Source organism: Schistocerca cancellata, chromosome 2, assembly GCF_023864275.1.
Source record: "Schistocerca cancellata isolate TAMUIC-IGC-003103 chromosome 2, iqSchCanc2.1, whole genome shotgun sequence".
Taxonomy (NCBI): Eukaryota; Metazoa; Arthropoda; class Insecta; order Orthoptera; family Acrididae; genus Schistocerca; species Schistocerca cancellata.
This window is the reverse complement of record NC_064627.1, coordinates 848,733,537-848,758,844: the sequence shown is the minus strand read 5'-3', so window position 1 is coordinate 848,758,844 and position 25,308 is coordinate 848,733,537. Positions and strand designations below refer to the sequence as shown.

Genomic DNA, 25,308 nt, shown 5'->3' with positions numbered 1-25,308 from the left:
TGTTTTGTACAATCCATAAAGGAAATAAGATGTTGCCTTCATCTCTGTTCAAAAAGCGTTGTAGAGTCACTAAAACGAATGCCCACTTTTTTTTTATTAGACAGGGCTGCAAGCAGCCTGATTTCGTGCTGAAAATGCTGTTTCTTTTTTTCAGAAGAGTGTAGTTTTTTTGCGTGACTGAAAGGAAATGCACAAAAACTTGGATGTACCTGCCATTTCGTGTACTGAGTTGTAGGTTAGAGTCACATGATTTGAATATCTACGGATATTACTTTGGAATGAGTAATTTAAAATCATGGCCCCAGCGTGCCTACCAACTTCCTTCAAGGTTTAATGTTCACTAACGTCCACTAAAAGCCTGTCTTAGCTTTGGAGGCGTTATCAAACGGTTCTAGTATATTTACATTTACATGATTAGTCTCCGATACCCACGAAAATATTTGTTAGAGAATGCAAATACTTTCAGACTCTTCAGTACCGTTCCCGCTTAAATCTTTCCTTATGAACTCTGATTTCCCTTATTTTATCACAATCGTTTCTCCTTGTGTAGAAGCGAGTCCTCATAACATTTTCGTATTCAAAGGAAAATGGAAATGAGCGTTTGGCGTCGTAGACCGGAAAGCCCCTTACGGGGCAGGTCTGGCCGCCATGGTGCAGGTCTTGTTACATTCGACGCCACACTGGGCGACTTGCGCGCCGGATGGGGATGAAATGATGATGAAGACAACACAACACCCAGTCCCTGAGCGGTGAAAATCCCCGAACCATCCGGAAATCGAACTCGGGCCCCTTAGAAGGGCAGTCCGTCACGCTGACCATTCAGCTATGGGGGAGGACGTATTCAAAGGAAAAAGTTATTAAGCGAAATTTCGTTAAAAGAAAATAGTCTTTGTTTTAATAACTGCCACTCCAACTCGCTTATCGTATACGTGGCACGAGGGTCTCTCTTTTGAACTTTCTTGATGTCCTCAATCAACATTATAAGGATTCCTGGTATTGCTGGTATGCAATACTCCAGAAGATAATGCAAAAGCGTAGTGTTGGCAGTACTGTAGAAGATTCGTTGCGCCTACAACTATTCTGTTAAAAAAAAAAAACAGTGTTCCCCCACAAAATGTTGTATATAATGATTCTAAATTAAGTTGTTTGTAATTGTAGCCCCTAGATATTGAGATGACTCGACAATTTTCAAAAGTTTTGGGGTTTAACGTGTAATTTAATAGAACTCGTTGACTACTCATTTGGACGGCCTCATTTTTCTTACCGTTCAGAGTCAATTTAGAGTTTGTTCGCTGTCATATAAGTTATGTATATGGACTATCCGAACAAAAGTAACCAACCATCCCTATACAACGCGGTACTGCCTACCAGGTGTCACAAAAGGCGGACCCGCCAGTATAAAAGTAGGAAGGGAATAGTGTGTCATCAGCAGAGAAGCAGTAATTACAGTGGAACGAATCGGTCAGGACAGCTGAGTGACTTCAAAAGTAGACTAGTCATTCGATGTCACCTGAGCAACAAATCTACCTTTCTTAAGCTGCCCAGGTCGACTGTTAGTAACGCGAATGTGAGGTGGAAACGCGAAGGAACAACCACAGCTAAAGGAAGGCCAGCCAGAACTTACGTACTGACAGACAGGGATGCTTGTAAAATAATCCCGTGAAATAAACGAAAGTGCTACTGGTAGTCCATCTAGCATAATGACTTCGCTCATGGAGTTGAAAAGAATGGGGGCCAACGGTCACGCAGCTCCTCGTCAACTGCCCATTTCTGTAGACAGCGCTAAGTGAAGCTTGAGGTGTTTGAGTGACATCATTTGAGTGATACCACTAAGCGGTGTTGAATCACTCAATACATTGTGGCAATCAGATGGAAAGGTTAGGTCTGGCGAACGCTTGGAGAGCGTTATCTGCCATTACGTGTAGTGCGAACAGTGGAACATTAAGGAGCTGTTATATCATGGGAAGGCTTTCACGACCGGATGTTTCAGACGCCGAGAATTCTTCCGGGTTGTATGGCCGTGGTCCATGCAACTCTTCTATCCCTGACGTTTCGTCCAAAGCTACGTTGGACGTCTTCGGAGGTGCTCCTGGTTGTGCTGAGTCTTGCCGACTGACGAGCCGGACGTCGAAGAACGGCCTAAATACCGTGGAGAGTGGGCGTGGTCTGGATTTCACGTGATAGCAGAGAAGACCCTTGTCAAGGATAAAATATAACTATCGATCATAGTACGTCAAAGATAAAAACTTCTCGTCGATTCTGTAGCGCCACTGTCCATGTATCGCTGAGTCTCATAGCTTCTTCTTTTCTGTTCTGGACGCCGAGTTAAAACATCTAAAGCAGGCTTTTGAGAAGAATGTGTACTCTGCTAAGGAAATAAATAGAGTTTTGCGACAGAATAACAGGAGGCCTAAGGATAACTATAGGACACAGCGATGGAAGAACACGGTTTCTCTACCTTTCATCTCAAAACTAACGGATCAAATCGGGAAGATTTTAAGGAAACATGACGTTCCACCGATTTTCGGGCCGTCTAAGAAAATAGGCCAAGCACTTCGTTCCGTTATGGATAAACGTCCCCCTCTGTCTGCAAGTGGTGTATACAAGATTCCGTGCGGTAGGGTCTACACTGGAACTACAAAGAGAAGTGTGAATACACGGTTGAAGGAACATAAACGTCAAACTTTTCGTAAAGTAAAGGCTGAGACGAGTTGTATGCTGTTGTGTGTGAAGGGGTCCACCACGAACTCCTTTCTTGTACTAAAATCTTCATTTCAGAAAAGCATTTGCACTCATAGTCCTCAATTATTCTCCTATTCTCTCTCTCTCTCTCTCTCTCTCTCTCTCCCTCCCTCCCCCCCTCTACACTCATTCTCATAAATTAGGGATAATGCTGATACATGGTGAAACAACGCTCTGGTGGGCGGTTTGCGGGTTTAAATCTCCTCGGGGTATGACCATGCGGTGCATTTGACTAGGGAAAACAGACAAGTCAGCCGTGGCGGAACATGATCTTCAGTCGGGTGATCACGTAGTGAAATTTTCGGAAACTGAAGTTTTATGTACTATGACGAACTATTATCCACTGCTATATAGAGAAGCCGTCGAAATATAAAAACATGGAGATAATTTTAACAGAAAAGAAGAAGCTATGAAACTCAGCGATATATGGACAGTGGCGCTACAGAATCGACGAGAAGTTTTTATCTTTGACGTACTATGATCGATAGTTATATTTTATCCTTGACAAGGTTCTTCTCTGCTATTACTTGAAATCCATACCACGCCCACTCTCCACGGTATTTAGGCCGTTCTTCGACGTTCGACTCGTCAGTCGGCAAGACTCAGCACAACCAGAAACACCTCCGAAGATGTCCAACGTAGCTTTGGACGAAACGTCAGGAATACAAGAGTTCTATGGACCACGGCCATACAACCTGGAAGAATTCTCGGCAGCTTATATCATGGGGTGTTTTTGGTGGCAGCTGTGTCGTCCCCTTATCATAAAGGGCATTCAAAAAGAAACGAGCTGGAGGCATAATTACAGAAAACAGTACTTGTATGTTAGAAGTATTGACCCTGGCTGTTGAGACACTTGTCGCACTGTGACACAAGGTGGTGAACCGCTGTCTCATAAAATTCCCGGGGCTGCGATGTTAACCAGTTCCGCACGAACAGCTGGACGTCGTCGTCCGAGGTGAATCGTTTGCCCCTCAGAGCCTTTTTAAGGGGACCAAAAATGGCCCCCTTCAGTTTCACTTCCTGCAGCACGGGACAACAGTGAATGCCCAGTGTTACTCGCAAACCTTGACCACCCTTCGCCAAGCGATCAAATCAAAACGACCAGGCAATCTCACCCGTGGGGTCATTCTGCTGACAATGCAAACCCAGTCGCAGCACTCCTGCACAAAATCAAATGTGAGGTTATCGGCCACCCTCCATACAGTCTGGACTTTTCTCCCTGTGATTACTCCATTTTTGGTCCCGTTAAAAAGGCTCTGAGGGGCAAACGATTCACGTCGGAAGACGACGTCCAACTGTACGTGCTGATATGGATAACATCGCAGACCCCGGAATTTCATGAGACAGCCGTTCACCGCCTTGTGTCACAGTGGGACAAGTGTCTCAACAGCCAGGGTCAGTACTTCTAACATACAGGTACTGATTTCTGTAATTATGCCTTCGGCTCGTTTCTTTTTGATCGCCCTTTATACGTTTAAAAAAAAACGCTAATTGCGGAAGGATATGAACACATTTACAATACTGTGTACTGCGTACAGTAGAGGGATAGTTCGGAGAAGATGATCTACATCCACACCACACTCCTCAAGCCACCTAATGGTGTGGCGGAGGGTAATTTCGGTACCACTATTTGATCCCTCCAACCTTGCTCCACTCACGAATAGTGCATGGGAAGAATGATCGTCGGTAAGCCTCTGCATTGGCTCTAATTTCTTGAATTTTCTCCTCGTGGTCAATACGCGAGATGTGTGTGGAGGGCGGGGGTAGGGGGGGGGGGGGGTAGGGGGAGAGTAATATGTTGTCCGACTATTCCTGAAAAGAGCTGTTCCGAAATTTCAGTAGTAAATCCCTCCCGTAGTATCAGCATGACAATGTGTCCTGTCATACGGCAGCATATGTGAACTAATCGTCTGAGGACAATAGTACGCCTAAAATGGATTAGCCTGCACGGAGTCCAGACCTGAACCCAATGGAGCACCTTTGGGATGAGTTAGAATATCGACTTCAGTCCAGATCCCAGCATCGACCCATCACTACTTACCATTCCGCGACAGGCATCTAGACACCTCACTGAAAGCATACCCACCAGAGTTAGAGCCACCATAGAGGCGAAGGCTTGTCACATCCCTTATCAATGTCGACTAATATTGTGCTGATGCTGTCGCACGTATAATGTATACTGATCTTCTGACAACGGCAGTAAAATAAATGTAGATTGGCAATATCAAGAAAATGTTTCGTGTAAAAGAGAGACTAACATCGAATGAAAGTTTAAGTAAAATTTGTACAGTTGATGGACCACGGCTTGTAAGCATTAAATGAAAGTTATATTTAAGTAATGCGAAGAACTGCTGATAAAACAAATCAGTATTTACTTCCTGTTTCTCGTCGAACTGTGTACCAGGCAGAAATGGAGAGTACTCTCCATAACAGCAACGAAATTTGTGGTAAGTTTATATGGGACCAAAGTGCTGAGGTCATCGGTCCCTAGGCTTACACACTACTTAAACTAACTTACGCCAAGGACACTACACATAGACCAATGCCCGAGGGAGGACTCGAACCTCCGACGGGGGGAACCGCGCGAACCGTTGCAACGCAACCGAGACCGCGCGGCTAACCCTCGCGCCAACACCGGCGAAGGTAGAAATGAACAGCATACTAAGATCACTCAGGTGAATAAAGGAATTTTACTCTTATCGAAAGTTATGCAAATAGAGTTTGAATTATTCCATTTCTATTATTGTCGCCACAGAAAGTTACCATTTAGGCTGCTGTAATAACTTTATGTAGCCTAATGATGACCATTTCGACCGTAACTGGTTGCAAATGAACCTTCATTGTTGTTACGTAAATGTGAGACTGAGGAAGTATTTTCAGAGTTTTGTTCAGAATGTATATATGAAAGTGGAACGTGGTTGATGAACAGACAGGAAGATGATGGTAGCTTTCGAAATATGACCGTAAGGAGGAAACGACAGTGGAGGAAAAGAGCATTAGTTCACAAAATGACTAGGAAAAGGGATATGTACACAAAAAAAAAAAAAAAAAAACATGAGGCATCAAGGAATTGTTTTTTTTTATATAACTAAGGAAAGTATATTTACAAACTATCTCAATCCTAATGGTTCAGGAACCTCATTTTTGATGACTCTCAACAGCGGTTGAATGGGATTTATTTAGGAAATTTTGTTACGCAGGCTCAATATTCAGACGACACGCTAATCTTCAGTGTCTTGTAATCTGTTCGCAAACGATAGTCCGTGCGTGCCCGAAATTGTTAAATAGGTATGGTGGCGAACCTCACGAACGTCAACAGAACAGAACTTTCAAAAATTCTATGCTGACATCTCAGTCGTCACTGAAGTTCCAGAGTTTTCTGCGAGCTGCAGAGCATCACGAGTATAGGGCAGTTACATAGATCTGTAAAGACATGAAGCTCTCTTCACCAGTCTATCTTCTACATCAAGCCAGTTTCTTGACTGACGCCCAACAACAACAACAACAACAACAGCAGCAGCAGCAGTATCAAATTACTCTAATGGAATGTACCATGTGTCCATCGATATATCAAAAAACTAGTGCGCTGCGAAAAATTACAACGCCGATGCTGCTCAGTCTGAATGTCATTCTACTGATTGACAATAGCGATCGCGGATCTGGTCGGCCTGCAGCCAACCTCGGCAGTGTGTCACCTTATAGGAGGAGCGGCCGCAGTGCCGGAGAGATTACGGCGTGTAACGGTTGGGCCGCCCACTGAAACACCAACGCCACCCCTACGCGGCTTTTGTGGGTCATTAAGAGCCTGACTCACGAACATGTTGCTAGCAGAGCTTCCGCAATACGGTTATTCCACCTCATCGCGACCCGTGTCGGTCAGAACGAATTTCACAACAACGCTGTCACACTCCAAAATAGAATTTTTAAGACGCATCGAAACCATTGGTACCTCAAGCACAGAGAGAGAGAGAGAGAGAGAGAGAGAGAGAGAGAGAGAGAGAGAGAGAGAGAGCGAACTGTAGTTCAGGACACGCAGGTTCCTCCAAAAACGACGCTGCAACACGGTCTTCCCATGTCTGTTCTGTCGGAAGTCTTCTGACTGGTTCGACGTGGCCCGCAATTAGTTGGTCTCCGGACAACCTCTTCATCTCAGAGTAGCAGATTATTATTTGGTGGATGTAATGAAATCTCAGTCTTCAGTTACAGCTTTCCCTGTCTACAGCTTCCTTTTTTACCATGGAAGTTTCTCACCGATGTCTCAATACACGTCGTCTCAGGACGCCCCTTCTTACTGTCACTGTTCGCCATATGTTCCTTTCTTTTAGCGCTTCTGCGGAGTACTTCCTCATTTCTTACGTTATCATTCCATATGATTTTCAATAAACTTCTATAGTACTACCTATCAAACGCTTTGCTTATCAATTTTTCCAGATTTCTCACAGATCATGATTCACTTCCCTAGACTGAGGTGCACATATACTCATAAATGTCTTCCTCAAGTTAAGACGGGTACTTTATACCAGGAGATTTATTTTGGCCAAGCGTTCTTTGTTTACCTATGATGGTGTGCTCTTGAAGTAAATCTTGTTTTATCCCCCATATGTCATTTTTTTACCAAAGTAGGAGCAATCCTTAACTTCGTGGTCACCATGGTCCGTTGCACAGAGCTTCCGTGCCTTGAATATGTCGAAATATCGGTGGCTGTCGAAGATGTCATCCTCATGCATTTTCGTAAATTACTTGAACTTTACCGTCGATCTTATTTCTGTTGCTCATCACCACCCTCAATCCGTTCTCTACTCACTGGATTGTTTACTCCATTCAGTAGGTCCTCTAATTTCTCTCCACTTTCACTGAGGACAGCAATACCATTAGCGAATTTCATCATTGATGTCCTTTTACCTTAATTTCAACCCCTTCCTCAACCTTTTTTTCGTTTCCGTGATTGCTGCTCCGATGTATAGATCGAACAGTAGGGTCGACTTCTGAGGTCATCAGTCCCCTAGAACTTGGAACTACTTAAACTTAACTAACCTAAGGACATCACACACATCCATGCCCGAGGCAGGATTCGAACCTGCGACCGTAGCGGTCGCGCGGTTCCAGACTGTAGCGCCTAGAACCGCTCGGCCACCCCGGCCGGCATCATTTTTGGTTAGTGAAAGAATAGAATAAATAGAAAATTACTGCATCGTAAAATATTAATATATTTTGAACAAACTGGCATTAATCTTCTAAACATAGACAAATACTCAATAAATACATGACTTACATCTGATGTTTATTTTTTGGATGGCACAGTCCAATAATCGCTGCTTTGTCAGTCCGTTCCTTCTTGAAATTAAATGTCCTTGCGTGTGCGTAAGTACATTGTATCCACACCCGAGTTACCGAAATGTTTGTTCGTCGTTTCACATAGTTTTTACACAAAATAAAAATACAACTTGTAGCAGTGCTATGCAGTACTTCTTAACATGTCGGCGACCAAAAGTACAAGGGATAATGAAGTCTCTAGAGTATTTCTTAACAAAAGATAGCTTGTTCTTTCTTCTGTTGCGCAGCTTCTTGCTATCAAGCGCTGCGGCAATGATTTTAAATATGTGCGCCCAGCGGGTCATAGTGTTTATTTAGAGTATTTAAACGCTGGACGCGCGTTTTGGTATAGGCGCACATTGTAAAAATATTTCGTCTCTTTACTCTCGCGCTGTGACGCTTAGCATCTTTAGGAACTACAGCTCGTTGGCTGACCTTTTCTTTAATGACAAATGTCTCACATGTAAAATAATTGAAATCCAATAATATTACAATGCCTACATAATAATTTTAGAGGGGTGGTTTGGAGACAGGTGATCTGGTGTACCGGCTGGTTGGCCAAGAGAGAGCTTGCCAAAAAGAAATAAGATTTCAGCATTTGGGTGGACGATTTCTTTTTTTTTCCCCCTCGCTTTCGTAGAACGTTTCCTGTATGACCAGCGGTTCACACAATTGTTTCGAATCGTCTCTCCACAGTGTAGCGACCTATGAGTGAGTGTCAGGCAACCACCTTTGTCATCTGAAGGCACTAGTGAACAAGTTTGGTACAGTTCAAATGGCTCTGAGCACAATGGGACTTAACTACTGAGGTCATCAGTCCCCTAGGACTTAGAACTACTTAAACCTCAATAGCCTAAGGATATCACACACATCCATGCCCGAGGCAGGATTCGAACCTGCGACCGCAGCGGTCGCGCGGTTCCAGACTGTAGCGCCTAGAACCGTTCGGCCACTCCGGCCGGCTTTGGTACAGTGGTTGTGGGAACTTTCGGATGTGGCAGCGCCGCTGGACAGTTCGGCGGGAGACGGCCCGGTGGACCAGGAAGCAGAGCAGGGAGACTGGGGTGGCGCGGCTGTTGCAATGGCCAGCCGGCGCCTGCGTGGGCGGCAGCCGCGCCCAAGGCCGGCCGCCGGAAGCGCGCCGCCGGAAGTGGCTGTCGCCCGCGCCCTGCGCTGCCCCGGGCCGCCGTGCAGCGCGCTGCGCCGCATGCAGATTCCACACGGCTGACCTGTGAGTCCCGCTGTTGCCTGGCAACCTCTATCGGGTCTAACAGGACACCGTTTTAACTTCGTCGAGACAGTTCTGTTCAGAAGTCACCAGCCTTTCCACATGCTTCACGTCGCCCATGTCTCGCTATGTTCTTCAGTGCAAATCTGCTCCCTCGTAGCCTCGATAGTTGAAAGGTCTCTGTTGTATTCCTTTCATGTTAATTTCTTAAATCTGTTGTCATTTACGGCATAAATTCCACTTCTACATTTACTGTGGTGTTTCTGACTCGATCTGGGAGGAGACTGAGCAGTGGAACGTGTTACTTTTACACACAAACAAGAACGATCTGTCACACTACTGCACTTCAAAACACAGTTTATATGTAATTCATGTCTCACAGTCTCATATGGAACCTACATGCGCTTTCTTTTATATAGTGTACATGATAAGATACTGTCATCCCCCTTCCCTTCTGTGTGAAAGGATGAATGAGCAAATGTATTTCTAGTTGCATGCTTGATGGTAGCAGACAAGCCTGTCTGCTAGAGAACAGTAGGACCAATGTCGCAACAGGTAGCTATGCTTTTTAAAAGCAAAGAGGTTTCTATTCTTGGTATGGTCCTGTCCGTCCCTTGTCATGTTGGTATAGGAAGTTGCCTCTCTGATCACTTCCGTTTGTGTCTGTGCAGCACCCTTGGTGGGGGCCCACACCAGTCTGTTCGCGGCGAGCGTCTGAAGTGGTAAGATCTCTGGCTAAGCGCGTCTGTGCTAAGTCCGTAGGACAATGGATTTCTTAAGTTCAGCCTAACTGAAAATTTAATCACCTTTATTTCAGGTTTAGATCTAAAATATCTTATGTTATCTTAAATTGTAACGCAGTGTAATTCAAGTGTGAAGTTCAGAATATTTTCCAGTAGTTGCTTTGTCACTACTTTGTGAGTAAAGTGAAACCACGTGTTGATGATCCGTAACTCTAACTAAGATCATCAATCTTAAATGCGAATGTGCGTGAGATTATAACGTCTCGTCTTGACAATATTTTTCAATATAGCAACTTTTCTTTATGTTCAACCTACGTGGGGTGAGACCAATACCATGTGCTTATACAATTGTTTGACCCGTCAGGTTAATAGTAAGACGATAGTAACCAGTTCGAGGTTTTTCTTTTGTAAATTGCGTTTCGATGTAATTTATTTTAATTATCAAAATTATTGTGGAGTTACACTCTTTGTGTAAACCAAGTTGACCACGTGTAGCATGTGGTGTAACCATCAAAGTAGCTCTCAGCTATTCTTTTCGGGAAGATTTCACACAGAGTTAGTATGAATTTAGTATGCCACTGTGTGCTAATTTCATGACAGACAGGATTGCGCTACTAGGTTTCTTTGGGTGAAAATTGAATCGTTTGGTTGTGGTTAATTTCCTCTGGCATATGTTTCAACATCCTTCGTGTGTTATTTGACGAATGCAGTGTTGTATGCAGTCTCCCAATCTTGGCTCCATATTTGATGTGTTCCATAAGATTACAAACTCACATTTTCACAATCCTAAATAAGGCACCAGTTTAGTTATGAATGAAGTTTAACGGAACAATGAACAATGTTAAAATAAATGTCCTAATATAAACTGATTTATTTCTTTTTATTTAAATTCTCTTTTTATATATATATATATCACTGGTTGTCGTAAGATGACTATTAAAAGATTATAATTAATGTTAGTCTGGTTGGGAATTTGGTAAGCTAGACTGGATAGCTGGTGAAACAGTTGCTCAGTAATGCAAGGTTAGCTTCTCCAGATAGCTCACAGCTTTTAACCCGCTTTTATTGTCTTGAATATCAGCACCGCTTTCAGAACAACTTAACGCATCAACATTACATAGTGTTTCACAGACTCTAATCTACCTCTACACTCCCCCCCCCTCCCCAACCCCTTTACTGCTCATTCCATTAGCGAGATAACATACCTGAATGCCTCAGCACATCTCGCACCAGACTGTCGCCGATAAGCGTTTCCCATAGATTCAGTAGCATATCTTCATTTCGTACTTCATCTCCCACTTAACACTTAAATCATTTCAGCTCTTTCTATGATGCTCCCAGGATTCATCTTTCAAATCCGTACACGTACTTTAATCCAGCAACTGTTCGGTTTACTAACTGCTGCTGCGTCGTATATTACATCGAAACTTTATCTTTTTCTGTTTACTTGCGTCCACAGTCCTGTAATACTTTAGAAACATTTTCTGTCAGTTCTTTTATTAAAGCTGTTTACGCACGACCGTGATTTCGACCTGTTATATTATTCTCAGGCAACGGCCTTGCCGCAGTGGATACACCGGTTCACGTGTGATCACCAAAGTTAAGCACTGTCGGGCGTGGTCGGCACTTGGATGGGTGACCATCCATGCCGCCATGCGCTGTTGCCATTTTTCGTGGTGCACTCAGCCTCGTGATGCCAATCGAGGGGCTACTCGACCGAGTAGTAGTGCCTTCCGTCAAGAATACCATCGTAACGACCGGGAGAGCGGTGTGCTGACCCCACGCCCTCCCTATCCGCATCCTCCCCTGAGGATGACACGGCAGTCGGATGGCCCCGGTAGACCACTCGTGGCCTGAAGACGGAGTGCTTCTTTTATATTATTCTCAAGTGAGACGTTAATGCATCATCCTTCCTTAAGAAAACACTGTCCTCAAGTCTACTATGATCGTTGTTCCATTTGCATAATAATACAAGAGAATTCACTAATTACATAAAAGAACGCAGTGCCTCAAGTAATAAATCCTAGCAAGTTCGATTGTAATAACAACATTAAGTGCTACGTTCTTTTATACGCCTACAAATGACGAAAACTCCTGTCTTGTTATGCATATCGAATACACAAATATGGCAGACACGATGACAGTGTCCTTTCAATCGGAAGTTGGTTGGTTGACTCGGAAGAGGGGACCAAACACCGAGGTCATCGGTCCCATCGTATTAGGGAAGGATGGGGAAGGAAATCTGCCGTGCCCCTTCAAAGGACCCATCCCGGCATTTGCCTACAGCGATTTAGGGAAATCACAGAAAACCTAAATCAGGATGGCTGAACGGAGGTTTGAAGCCTCGTGCTCTCGAATGCAGGTCCAGTGTGCTAACCACTGCGCCACCTCGCTCGGTCAAGAGGAAGGATCAAGCATTTATACTTTTTAAAGTAAAGTATCACGTGAGAATAATATAGCAGGCTGAAATCGCGATCGTGAATAAATGCATTTAATAACAGTCTTGGCAGAAAATTCTGTCATTTCGGAATTTTACGTTTATAAGGGTATACGTTCCATTTGAAATACTGGGATGTGTATGAGGGCTTTCGCGGCCAGTGTAAATCTCGTCAGAAGCCTTCTGAGTGTTCCGCCACGTCATCTTATACCACACTAAAATATCAAACATTTCTGTTGTGCTGCAGCTACCTTCCTTAGAGCGTACATTAATTTTACGAAGTGCTTTAATATACTGCTTTTCTAATGTGACACCAAGGCCTCAGTATGTTGATCATACACTACATTCTGAGGAAATATTCGTAACCAATGAAACTAGTGAGCATGGTGAGAGATCGTATGACCGGACCCTCAGTGGAGGTAAAATATCAGTGAGAGAGATACCTCGAGTTTGATGTTGGATCTGGTTTGAGACAAAGGTGGACGTACCTCGCTCGTATTGTTGAGCGTACCTGCTGAGAACATCCGCCGCGAAATAAAGATAAATGGGATACGACTAATTTAAATGAGAGAATTCATGTGTTAACCTACGCAGATAGCCTTGGCAGAATCTGCATTCAGCCACAAAATCAGGGGTGAGTAGATGATATTCACCACAGAAACGGTGCAGAATTCTGTGTCTCATGTTGGAGATTTAAGATATTCCAGGGCAGAAAACTAGAGATGCTTGGGCACCTTATTCAACAAACATGTGAAAAACACTATCACTAGTGTATCAAGAACTTACTATAACGTGAAACACACTGTTTCCAGTAGAATTAAAATAATGTTAAATAATGCAACAAATTACCATTGGTGCAATATGGAACCATAAAACATTTCTAGCGTAAGATATTGAGGAAGATCACTGGTCCAGTACGAGACAAAAAGGGCTGAGGAAGGAAGTATGAAGCACGGTAGGAAACGATGCAACAGCTTAGTCCAATCGTCGAAGTCTCCATGCTTCCGTTTGTTGTATACCTCCAACTCCGAAGACCCCACAAGCTAAGGGTGGTGGAAGACGTAAAAGAGCGTTGATAGCTTGGGATGGAAGTAACCAGAGGGAAAAATCATTGCAACGCAGATATTGCAGGCAAATTACGAAATTAGCAGATTTTGCTTGTTCCTCATGAAGAGATCTACAGCAAGTCGTATTTTTGAGAGCTGCCGAACTATCCTAAGTTCTAGGAATCTGATGGCCGCCCACACATCTTGCCACCTGCCGGTGCGAAGTTATTGGCCATTGTATTAGTGACGTTCCTGTGATAGAAGCTACTACGGTTTTAGGAGTTTAGTTCCTAAAATATTTCTCCGTTATCGTATGCAGTTAGTAAAACTTGGGTTGTGAAATAGCGTCTTAGTTGGAAATAATGTCTACGCCTGGAAACTTCAAGCGCGGAGATGTACCTGTGCGAAATGTCGGTGACACAGGTGGCACAGTATTGAGCGAACCAAGACATCGTGATAATACTGAATGTGGATGATACTCGTATTCCACACTGTCCCGCTAAATGGATGAAAGTATTCCTTTATTTTGTTTTCATGACCATCCAATTTCAACTCGGAAACGATTTTCAGATAAATGAATGCGGTGTTTTTCCACTTAGGCTGTATTTACTGATATTGCTTCTTGGTTCCACACCTAGTATCGACTCCTTAAGCCGTCATCCAGTGTTAAGCTGTGTAAAAAAGCTCACTACATCCCTCGTATGACATACCATATCCTCCTAACAATTTTATTATTTAGAGATCTTTTCTTTCCTTGAGTACATACGTACTTCATCCATAAGATATCTTAGTCTAGGTAAATACATTCCGCTAATATTACATTGACACTACTGTCGTTCCCTTTCATGGTGGTAAAATAGTAATACACTGCGTAATGGCTTAAAAAGACGAAACTAGTTGAGGAGCGAAGAAAAGATTTAAATAAATACAGCTTAAGTGGGAAAAATGCTGCATTCGTTAAATAAATTTTTTGACTGTGGTACCCACAATGAACAAGTTGCATTTTCAGACAACTGTGTATTAGAGTACAGCACAGCCCAGAAAAAGGCGTAGAGTGTTAACGGAATTGATGATATCATTCGGTGAGGGGGCGAGGACTTAGCCTCCTTGATCTTTCGTCGCTTTTAAGTACGTATTTTTTATCGTTCAGTATTGTGGAAACGAAATTTGCAGCCCTACAATGTTTCGTTTTACAATGACGTTCGTATCGTAATTAATGTAGAATTATTGTAATAAAGATAGCACAAATTCTGAGCGCAGGTGCCTTACCCAGTCCTGGCAGAGACTTCTCCTAAATACTTCAGGACGCTGTACTCGCCGTCTTGGGCCTATATTCACTTGCCACACTAGGCAAGCAACAATGTTCAATATAAAGGGTGGTCCATTGATTGTGTCCAGGCCAAATATCTCACGAAATAAGCATCAAACGAAAAAAGTACAAAGAACGAAACTCGTCTAGCTTGAAGGGGGAAACCAGATGGCGCTATGGTTGGCCCGCTAGATGGCGTTGCCATAGGTCAAACGGATATCAACTGCGTTTTTTTAAACAGGAACCCCCCAATTTTTATTACATATTGGTGTAGTACGTAAACAAATAGGAATGTTTTAGTTGTACCACTTTTTTGCTTTGTGTTGCTCTCGGTCGTTAAGTGAAGGCTTTAGGCCACTGCGTTGTCCGTTGTGAGAGATAATGCCTGAAATTGGGTATTCTCAACACACTCTTGACACTGTGGATCTCGGATTACTGAATTTCTTAACAATTTCGGGAACGGAATGTCCCATGCGTCCAGCTCCAACTACCACTCAGCATTCAAAATCTATAAATTCCGTCGTGTGGCCATAATCACGCCAAAAACCGTTCCACTTGACAGCGTCGCCAATGCATTGCCATTTTATACGTTGTGTACGCGGTACTACCGCCATCTGTATATGTGCATATCGCTCTGCTTGATTGGTTTGCGGGAGGGGGAGGGGGGAGAATGTGGAAGGAAGTCGGCCGTGCCCTTTCAAAGGAACAAACCCGGCATTTGCGTGAAGCAATTTAGGGAAATAACGGAGAACCTAAATCAGGATGGCCGCACGCGGGTTTGAGCCGTCGCCCTCCCGAATGCGAGTCCAGTGTACGAACCACCGCGCCAACTCGCTCGGTACATATCGCTATCCCACGTTTTTGTCACCTAGTTGTATTTCAAATGTTGATTAAAAATAGGAAGAAAATAAATCATCTCGCCAGGAAAATTGTATCACAGCGTAACTTTTTGGTTACAGAGTGATAAGTTTGGCACAGAACGTTACTACTGAAACAGCTTGTGTTGGCAGCGGATCTTGTTGCAGGGCGATCGAGAGGCCGCTCGATAGAAGGATGGGAGGACTTGGGTAGAGCGATGAACACAGCAGTGAGATGAGAGATGGAGTGAGTGCTGAGGTGAGGTGAGGTGAGCTGAGCTGCTGAGTCAGTGGGACCAGGCAGGCAGGCGCTGCTGCAATTACTCCGGACCCGGCCGCTGAATACGCGGCGCCGTGCCTCATCACGAGGAGACAATGTGGCGCCCCCGACACGACGGCGACGCCCCGCGACTCCGGAGGCAGCTGCTGGCCGACTGGCTGCAGCTGCAGCGCACTGGAGGAGCTGAGCTGGCTCTCCAGAGGACTGCTGTACTAGCAGAGTCGCACTGATCTCAAGTTCTAAATGCACACACACGAGCCGAGCCTGCCAAGCGCGACCAGTCGCAGCCGTGGACTAAAAGTTGAATGCCGAACATCAATTCCTAAACAATTGTTTCTCCAGATGCGTTTCGCCTCAGTTTATTAGGGCATCATCAATAGCCTGAAACAAACGTTTTCATTTGCAGACAGAACTTTGCACATGGATGTTCTGCTGTTGTACACGTAAGTTTTCATTTTACAGATTCAAGTGAAACGGTACAGTAGTTTCCGCTCCATAAGCAGCAGGTTTCGCTGCTCGCTCGCACCGGGAAATACAAACGGAGGCGGCTCCGCCGCCAAGTTTATTGCACGACGCGGCCGGTTGCGGGTTCAACAGAACCCGTGTGGACGGGTGGAAAGAAATGTGTCAGGCTTCACAACACATATTCATATGTGTCGTGTATTATGCATTTCTTGTACGTGAATGTGAATCTGCACATGAACTTTCCTAATCCTCCTCACCCCTTTCAGTAAAGCGTGGCCAAATCTTTGTTGGGGAGTAGTTCTGTAGTATAGTAGTGCCAACCTTACTCATGGGTAGGGGATCAGAGAGACAGCACAGGCAGGTAAAAGTCAAAGGCTTTCCAGTATCACAAGATGTGGGGTGGAGAGGTTGGTCACGGACAAGTGGTTCGACCATCCCCTCCACCGGGGACCAGGAAGACCTCCTGGTGTCCGCGATATTCTGGGAGTGTTACAGAAGACGGGTAAGTGAGCAGACATGCCCTCAGTGCATCTGTCTCGATGTTCACGCGTAGAAGAGAAGTATTTGAATATTTGCACTAATTCTTTTATTTCCAGCTTCGGATTGTGTAAGGAAATGAATGTTCTCGTTTAATTTCGGAAATTTGACCCCCTGTGTTAATGTATCTGGTCCCCAGTTTGCCCGTCATCCTCCTCACATAGTGGATGTCCCATGTAAAATATTGGGAGACTTTGGTAGTATACATTTGGCCAACGCAATTCCGTCTTGCCCGTAGAAATGTGCGTGCAGATTAGTGTATAATATACCCGAGCTATAAGTTGTAAGATTGTAATATCTGTAAACTGGAACAATTGCTGCAATCGCTGTAAAGTCGAGTGATAATATTTAAAATAAACAGGTAAACAATTGTCATCAATCTTTAACATACCCCAAAAACCACGTAGGAGTCAAGTTAAAGGAATTCATTTAAAATGAAAGATGTAGAATGCAGGGACCCCCACATCAGCGTGTGAGCCCTCCAGCCCCTTGCCTAGTATCGTACAGAAAGGGCACGGTCTCTAGGTGGTGCTCTCAAGCTCCCCTCCCCAGTTATCCGTTGCGCAATTTTCATTCAGGGCTTGACGACGACAACTTTCATCTGGCGTCCGTGGGCAAGGAGGTTTGACGATAGTCTTTCACAAAGAATGGTTCTTTAGTGTCAAAGTTAATATCTTAAGGTTGTAAAGACATTACGTGTTTATTGCAGTAACAATAAACTACTCGGTGACAAACCAGTGAATATCAGTTTTTTCCACAGAACTGTTAAGCAAAGCTATCAAGATAGTACCGATTTACGTCCAGTGGAGGTCGTTGGAGCACAAGCTGTCACTGGAGAAGAGCGAAGAAATAAATCGGCCCTAGCATGAGCAAAAATTGTATGTTTCGCTTACGGCAACGGGAGGTAACTTGCCCCCCTTCTAACAGCCGTGTACCGCAAGTCTCTAGAGGAACGGAAGGTTCCAAATGATTGGAAAAGAGCACAGGTAGTTCCACTTTTCAAGAAGGGTCGTCGAGCAGATGCGCAAAACTATAGGCCTATACCTCTCATATCGGTCTGTCGTAGAATGTTAGAACATGTTTTTTGCTCGAGTATCATGTCGTTTTTGGAAACTCAGAATCTACTATGTAGGAATCAACATGGATTCCGGAAACAGCGATCGTGTGAGACCCAACTCGCTCTATTTGTTCATGAGACCCAGAAAATATTAGATACAGGCTCCCAGGTAGATGCTATTTTTCTTGACTTCCGGAAGGCGTTCGATACAGTTCTGCACTGTCGCCTGATAAACAAAGTAAGAGCCTACGGAATATCAGACCAGCTGTGTGGCTGGATTGAAGAGTTTTTAGCAAGCAGAACACAGCATGTTGTTCTCAATGGAGAGACGTCTACAGACGTTAAAGTAACCTTTGGCGTGCCACAGGGGAGTGTTATGGGACCATTGCTTTTCAAAATATATATATAAATGACCTAGTAGATAGTGTCGGAGGTTCCATGCGGCTTTTCGCTGATGATGCTGTAGTATACAGAGAAGTTGCAGCATTAGAAAATTGCACCGAATTGCAGGAAGATCTGCAGCGGATAGGTACTTGGTGCAGGGAGTGGCAACTGACCCTTAACATAGACAAATGTAATGTATTGCGAATACATAGAAAGAAGGATCCTTTATTGTATGATTATATGATAGCGGGACAAACACTGGTAGCAGTTACGTGTGTAAAATATCTAGGAGTATGCTTGCGGAACGATTTGAAGTGGAATGATCATATAAAATTAATTGTTGGTAAGGCGGGTGCCAGGTTGAGATTCATTGGGGGCGTCCTTAGAAAATGTAGTCCATCAACAAAGGAGTTAGCTTACAAAACACTTGTTCTACCTATACTTGAGTATTGCTCATCAGAGTGGGATCCGTACCAGGGCTGGTTGGCAGAGGAGACAGAGAAGATCCAAAGAAGAGCGGCGCGTTTCGTCACAGGGTTATTTGGTAAGCGTGATAGCGTTACGGAGATGTTTAGCAAACTCAAGTGGCAGAATCTGCAAGAGAGGCGCTCTGCATCGCGGTGTAGCTTGCTGTCCAGGTTTCGAGAGGGCGCGTTTCTGGATGAGGTATCGAATATATTGCTTCCCCCTATTTATACCTCCCGAGGAGATCACGAGTGTAAAATTACAGAGATTCAAGCGCGCACGGAGGCTTTCCGGCAGTCGTTCTTCCTGCGAGCCATACGCGACTGGAATAGGAAAGGGAGGTAATGACAGTGGCACGTGAAGTGCCCTCCGCCACACACCGTTGGGTGGCTTGCGGAGTATAAATGTAGATGTAGATACCCTAAATCAGGCTGGACGAACGGGGCTCGAAGCCGGCTCCTCCCGAATAACAGTGTAGCGTCGTTGCAGGGTAACCACGACACTATGGTTCTCCTTTTACGGAGCACATTTCACGGCCTGATGTAGATGGACCACGGCCAGTTAGTAGAAAAAATAAAGAAGCGCATCGCGTTTCGAGGTAGCTTCTTTTGGTAAGGGCGAACGCGTCACTGAGATGATCATATAACTCCAGTGGCAGACGCTGCGTGAGAGGCGTTGTGCATCGCGGTGTAGTTTACTATTAAAGTTCCGAGAAGAGTCAGCCAGTATATTGCTTCCTCCTACATGTATTTCCGAAAAGATACGGCAAGAAAGGAAGAATGAATTGATTGTTGGTGTTAATAACGATCATCCTCCTTTACCTCCTCTGCATTACTGCAGGTTCCGTGTAACTGAGCACATTTGTTCCGTGCATGCAGTACACGAGTGGCGCCTAGTTGCTTCCACTGCACTGTGTGGAATACGGAGGTTCTGTTACAGTTCACTAACCTGCTGTCTTCAAGTAGATGTCCCCATCGCAGAAAACAGCACGCAGGTCGTAGGTTCTGTATCTTGAGGATGAAACTGACTTTTAGCGAGGTTCTGTTCTGAAATAATGTATCACTTCTTTCGGTTGCCGCTCGCGTATTTTAATATAGCCACACGAGAAGACTACATGATCTTAATACAACACCTTCTGATGCAGCAAAGTACACGATCAAACACAATGTTTACGAAAATGTATCTTTACACTATTTGTGGCTCGTGTCTGTGCCTCATGATTACCGGAGTGAATCTTTTAATACTGAATACTGGCAGACACATCCTGCCACAGACAACATGCCTGTACATCTGGACTGCCTAATCCAGAGTGACGAACAGGAACTTAAATATAAATTGGAAACACATACTACGACAGACAACATGTCTGTTCTTCTCGACTGCCTAATACAGAGTGACGAACAGCCCGAAACACTTCACGCGCCATACCAGAAAAGGCGTGACCCGAACGCTTCCGAAGTTCTTCGTCTGCAATTTCGTCAGTCTTTTGTTTCTGATTTAAATTGCTTTTAATAATTCTAAAATGAGTGATTGATAGTCAGCTGTTGAGAGATATTTATATTAAAAAGTGAAGTCAATCCAATGAGTAGTTTAACTAATAATAATAACTATACTTTAACGTTTTGGCGCCCTTGCTCCGAACACAGCAGCCAATCACAGAGCAGGCGGTCTTTCTCACCGAAATGGTTCCGAATCTAACGTCTGTCACAGGTGCCTCACTCCACATTTCGTCATCTATATACTTCTTGCATCTCCACTGCTCTGGGAACAGCTTCTTGGAGCCTAATATTATGGCTGACTAAGCCAGAAATATTACAAAGACCATAAAGGAAAAATTGGAATAGAGATCTCAGGGAGACTCAGCAACAATGGTTCTTCCTGCGGACCATTCGCGACTGAAAGAGTATTCTCTGCCACAAACCATAACCTAGCTTGCAGAGCACAGACGTAAATGAAATGTAAATGTATTGCGAAACACTACGGAAAACCTGATAGAATTCGAACTTGTTTCCTCCCGTAAGCAAGTTCCGTGTGTTCGTGCTTCAGCACTTCTAGCCGGATGACACCTCTTACGCTCCAGCGCAGAATAGATAGCCCTCCTGGTGGATGACTCTGTAACCCGCCGTCAGCTCCAGAAGCGTGTCGCTAGCAGAGGCGTGGCTCCAAGGCCAGTCGTGTGACGCCAGGCGCCACCACACGTGACATGACATTACGTCGCGCCCCAGCGACGTGTGACTATACCTGGCCGCACCTCCTGCCAACAAACTGTCACGACGTGCTACCTGTCACACTGCGTGGTCATGAACAACTCAGCAGGTTACAGCATCACTGCGGGTGCACAGAAAATGTCTTGTACACAAAAGCGACACTAAATAGTAAACGGATAGAGTGGCGGCTTTAAACTGAAGTAACTGGTCACTAGCATCCAACGCATACGATTCAAACACGTTTACGTTTAAGTTTTGAAATTAAAATTAGCTACTATCAGTTACAGAGACAGCTTGGAGTGATTAATATGTTTTATAGTCCACCACCTGCCTGGTAAGTTCCAGATCGTAACCTGTCGAGGTAGGCCGTACGTAATTGCAGTAGAGACGCTAGGCTAGCTAAACGGGAATCGCTGGAAGATCAGCAGCGTTGTTCTCATGAAGCCCTGTTCTTCAGATTTGAAAGTATCTCCACCACACAATGACAGTGGCTTGTGTTCAAAAATGGTTCAAATGGCTCTGAGCACTATGGGACTTAACATCTGAGGTCATCAGTCCCCTAGAACTTAGAACTACTTAAACCTAACTAACCTAAGGACATCAGACACATCCGTGACCGAAGCAGGATTCGAACTTGCGACCGTAGCGGTCGCGCGGCCCCAGACTGAAGTGCCTAGAACCGCTCGGCCAAACCGGCCGGCAGTGGCTTGTGTAGTAGGACACAGACGGAAATGGGAAATGTTACATCAAGCAGCGCCAGTTCGGTATCTGTCGAACTTGAAGATGTTCATCACACAATGGGTATTAAGTGACGAAACTATCATTTCGTTCGGAACTCATGTCCATCACCATCATCAGAATGAGAGCTTTGACCCCCACTGGCACGACTACTCTCCTGTATTCATTATGACCTGGATGTAAACAGCCTCCAAATGTTACCTTGCGACACTTATTGTCATTCTTGAAATATGGGACGTGTCACTGCGGCGGCGCGGTGCGTGCAAAGTTGCATGAAGTTCCACTCACCAGGTGGTGAATCTCTTCTAACACGCACTCTTCCTTGAAGTTCCTGACATGCAGTTCTCATCCGGAAAAAGCTATAGAAAAAACAGTTGTTCACGTCGTAACCACAAGGTGCACTACAATTTGTTTTCTCGGTGGAAGGAATAAAATGAAAGTATCTATGTGCGTAAAATTTGAGTCTGTTACGATAAGCCTGCATACACCAATCACTACCAAGTCTTACTCTAAGCTGTACGAACTCTGTAAAGCCCAAACGCACACATCATTCATAACCGTAACCAGTTTATGGTAATCCTTCCCCGTCAGTTCACAAACAGATTCTTTCTTTTAGAGTAGCTTGCTCAAATGTTGCTATAATCAGTCGCACGTAACAAAATGTTAGCGTTCGTTACTAAGTAACACGTCACAAGACGTTTAGTTATTTCTGAATTTCGCACTGTGCTTTAAATCGAACCCCATTCCACACTTCACGGCACTTCTCAAACATTTTCGTAACGAAATATCACAATATTAATAATTTTCAACGGAGCACATATCAGTAGGTCTGATCACTGTGAGATCCAAGTCCCGACTCTACTCACTCGAAACAAAAGAAGTTTCTGGTTCCCAAAATATGCGTGAACATGCTAATTTCTGATTGGCAGAGAAAAATCACAGTCAATCGGAAAGCAGCATTACCCCTGCTCAATGCAGCGCATATATACAGAACCAATCAAAATTCATCATTGAATGAGAGCAATAAATTAACATTAATACATTTTGAAAGCTTACAAATATAAAATTAATTCCCTCTAAACACAACTACTGCACCGAAATTGTAATTTCATTTCCCTAGTACCATAAACTGACGAAATAGTTTATAACAAATTCCCTGGTTCGAATGACCAACACAAGCGTCATTGTCGAACATTCCTCGCGTGGCAGTTACTTCAATGAGTAGTATAAAAACGTTACATAAAACAGTATTTGACATTCACACATTGATTCACTGTCACAACTAATCACAAATATAATAGTAATTAACAAACAATTAGAAAATTACACTAACAGAACTGCAAATAAAAATGACAGTATTTTGCCTGCCGCTCAGTGTCCGTCAGTTAGTGACGTCTACCAGAGAGCACAGAAACTATACACACACTGGCATATGACGCCACCTATCCTGCGCGAGCCTCATACTGCACGTCTCATCACTGGTGCAGTGTCCCATCTAGATAGGTACGATGTAGAGGCGCTACGTCCCAAGATATGAAGACTGCTGTCTGCAGGTCGCAGATGCCTTTCCGTAGCAATCCAGATATACTCTATGTGTGTGACAAATCAGACCGGACAGGCTGATCAAGAATCCGTGAATTCCTCAAGACGTTTGTGGTGTGAACTGCAGTGTGTATTACATTGTCGTAACATGCCGTTTGGCAACTTGGTCATGAAGGGTCTGAAGATAGGTTCGCCACATACACCAGGTCATTGAGCCTCCCTTCCACAGTCAACAGATCATTTCTGCTGGCATACGTAGTAACACCGCACACCACAGTACCAGAAGTTGGAGAGTTAGGGAGCATGAGAATCACTGCTTCCTGTCACCTCTCAAAAGGTCCTCTACCGACACTTTCTCGCCAATCTGGCAGCCACTAAACAGAAACGAGACTCATCGCCGAACACCACTCCCTTTAAATGTCTTTGTTTGTTCTGGTTCCACGCCATATAACCGCCTGTGGTTAGATGTCAGCAGTAAACGGCTCATGGCTGCTAGAGATCTCAACCCGCCGGCCGCAGTGGCCGAGCGGTTCTAGGCGCTACAGTCTGGAACCGCGCGACCGCTACGGTCGCAGGTTCGAATCCTGCCTCGGGCATGGATGTGTGTGATGTCCTTAGGTTAGTTAGGCTTAAGTAGTTCTAACTTCTAGGGGACTGATGACATCAGAAGTTAAGTCCCATAGTGCTCAGAGACATTTGATCTCAACCCAGCTTCTAACATGTGGTTCTGATTGTTCGCGACGACCGAAAGTGGTAGTGTGGATTTGTTTGAGTTGAAGCTATGAGGCCACAAAAAAAATTTCAATCCAAAACAAATATAACAAAGCTTTATTGAATCTGTAATTTACGGAACTTCACAAGTAACAGAAAAAAATCGTATAACTTTAGTTACTTACACAAATTGAACCAGCTTCACCAAACTTTGTACGCAGCTCTTGGCCTTGCGGTAGCGTTCTCGCTTCCTGCGCACAGGGTCCCGGGTTCGATTCCCGGCGGGGTCAGGGATTTTTCTTGCCTCGAGATGACTGGGTGTTGTTGTGTCGTCATCAACATCATCGTTCATCGGAGGAAGGCAATGCAAACCATCTCCGCTAGGACGTTGTCGCCGGTGAGGACTCACCCGCTTCGTCCCCTACGCCCCTCGGAGCATGGGACCTCATCATCATCATCATCATCATCATCATCATCACCAAACTTTCTTGAAAACCTAAAATCAATAAGCATTACAGGCTACGCTCTACTGCTGAACCCATGAGTCTCTTGGGTAACCTTGCTTCTCCCATGCGTGTAACATGACCCCACCATCTAAGCCTGTTCGCCCTGACTGCTACATCTATAGATTTCATTCCCAGTTTTTCTTTGATTTCCTCATTGTGGACACCCTCCTGCCATTGTTCACATCTACTAGTACCTGCAATCATCCTAGCTACTTTCATATCCGTAACCTCAACCTTGTTGATAAGGTAGCCTGAATCCACCCAGCTTTCACTCTCATACAACAAAGTTGGTCGAAAGATTGAACGGTGCACATGTAACTTAATCTTGGTACTGACTTCCTTCTTGCAGAAGAGAGTAGATCGTAGCTGAGCGCTCACTGCATTAGCTTTGCTACATCTCGCTTCCAGTTCTTTCACTATGTTGCCATCCTGTGAGAATATGCATCCTAAGTACTTGAAACCGTCCACCTGTTCTAACTTTGTTCCTCCTATTTGGCACTCAATCCGTTTATATTTCTTTCCCACTGACATTACTTTCGTTTTGGAGATGCTAATCTTCATACCATAGTCCTTACATTTCTGATCTAGCTCTGTAATATTACTTTGCAAACTTTCAATCGAATCTGCCATCACAACTAAGTCATCCGCATATGCAAGACTGCTTATTTTGTGTTCACATATCTTAATCTCACCCAGCCAGTCTATTGTTTTCAACATTTGATCCATAAATAATATGAACAA

The 25,308-nt window shown here is 44.3% G+C and overlaps 1 protein-coding gene and 1 pseudogene across 1 annotated transcript in view; both read left to right on the top strand.

The window, feature by feature from the left end:
* The window catches only part of LOC126159271 (uncharacterized), a 538,531-nt gene that overhangs the window by 282,780 nt on the left and 230,443 nt on the right, over positions 1-25,308 (top strand). The window lies entirely within an intron of this gene.
* Positions 11,576-11,693, top strand: LOC126163831 (5S ribosomal RNA; annotated as a pseudogene).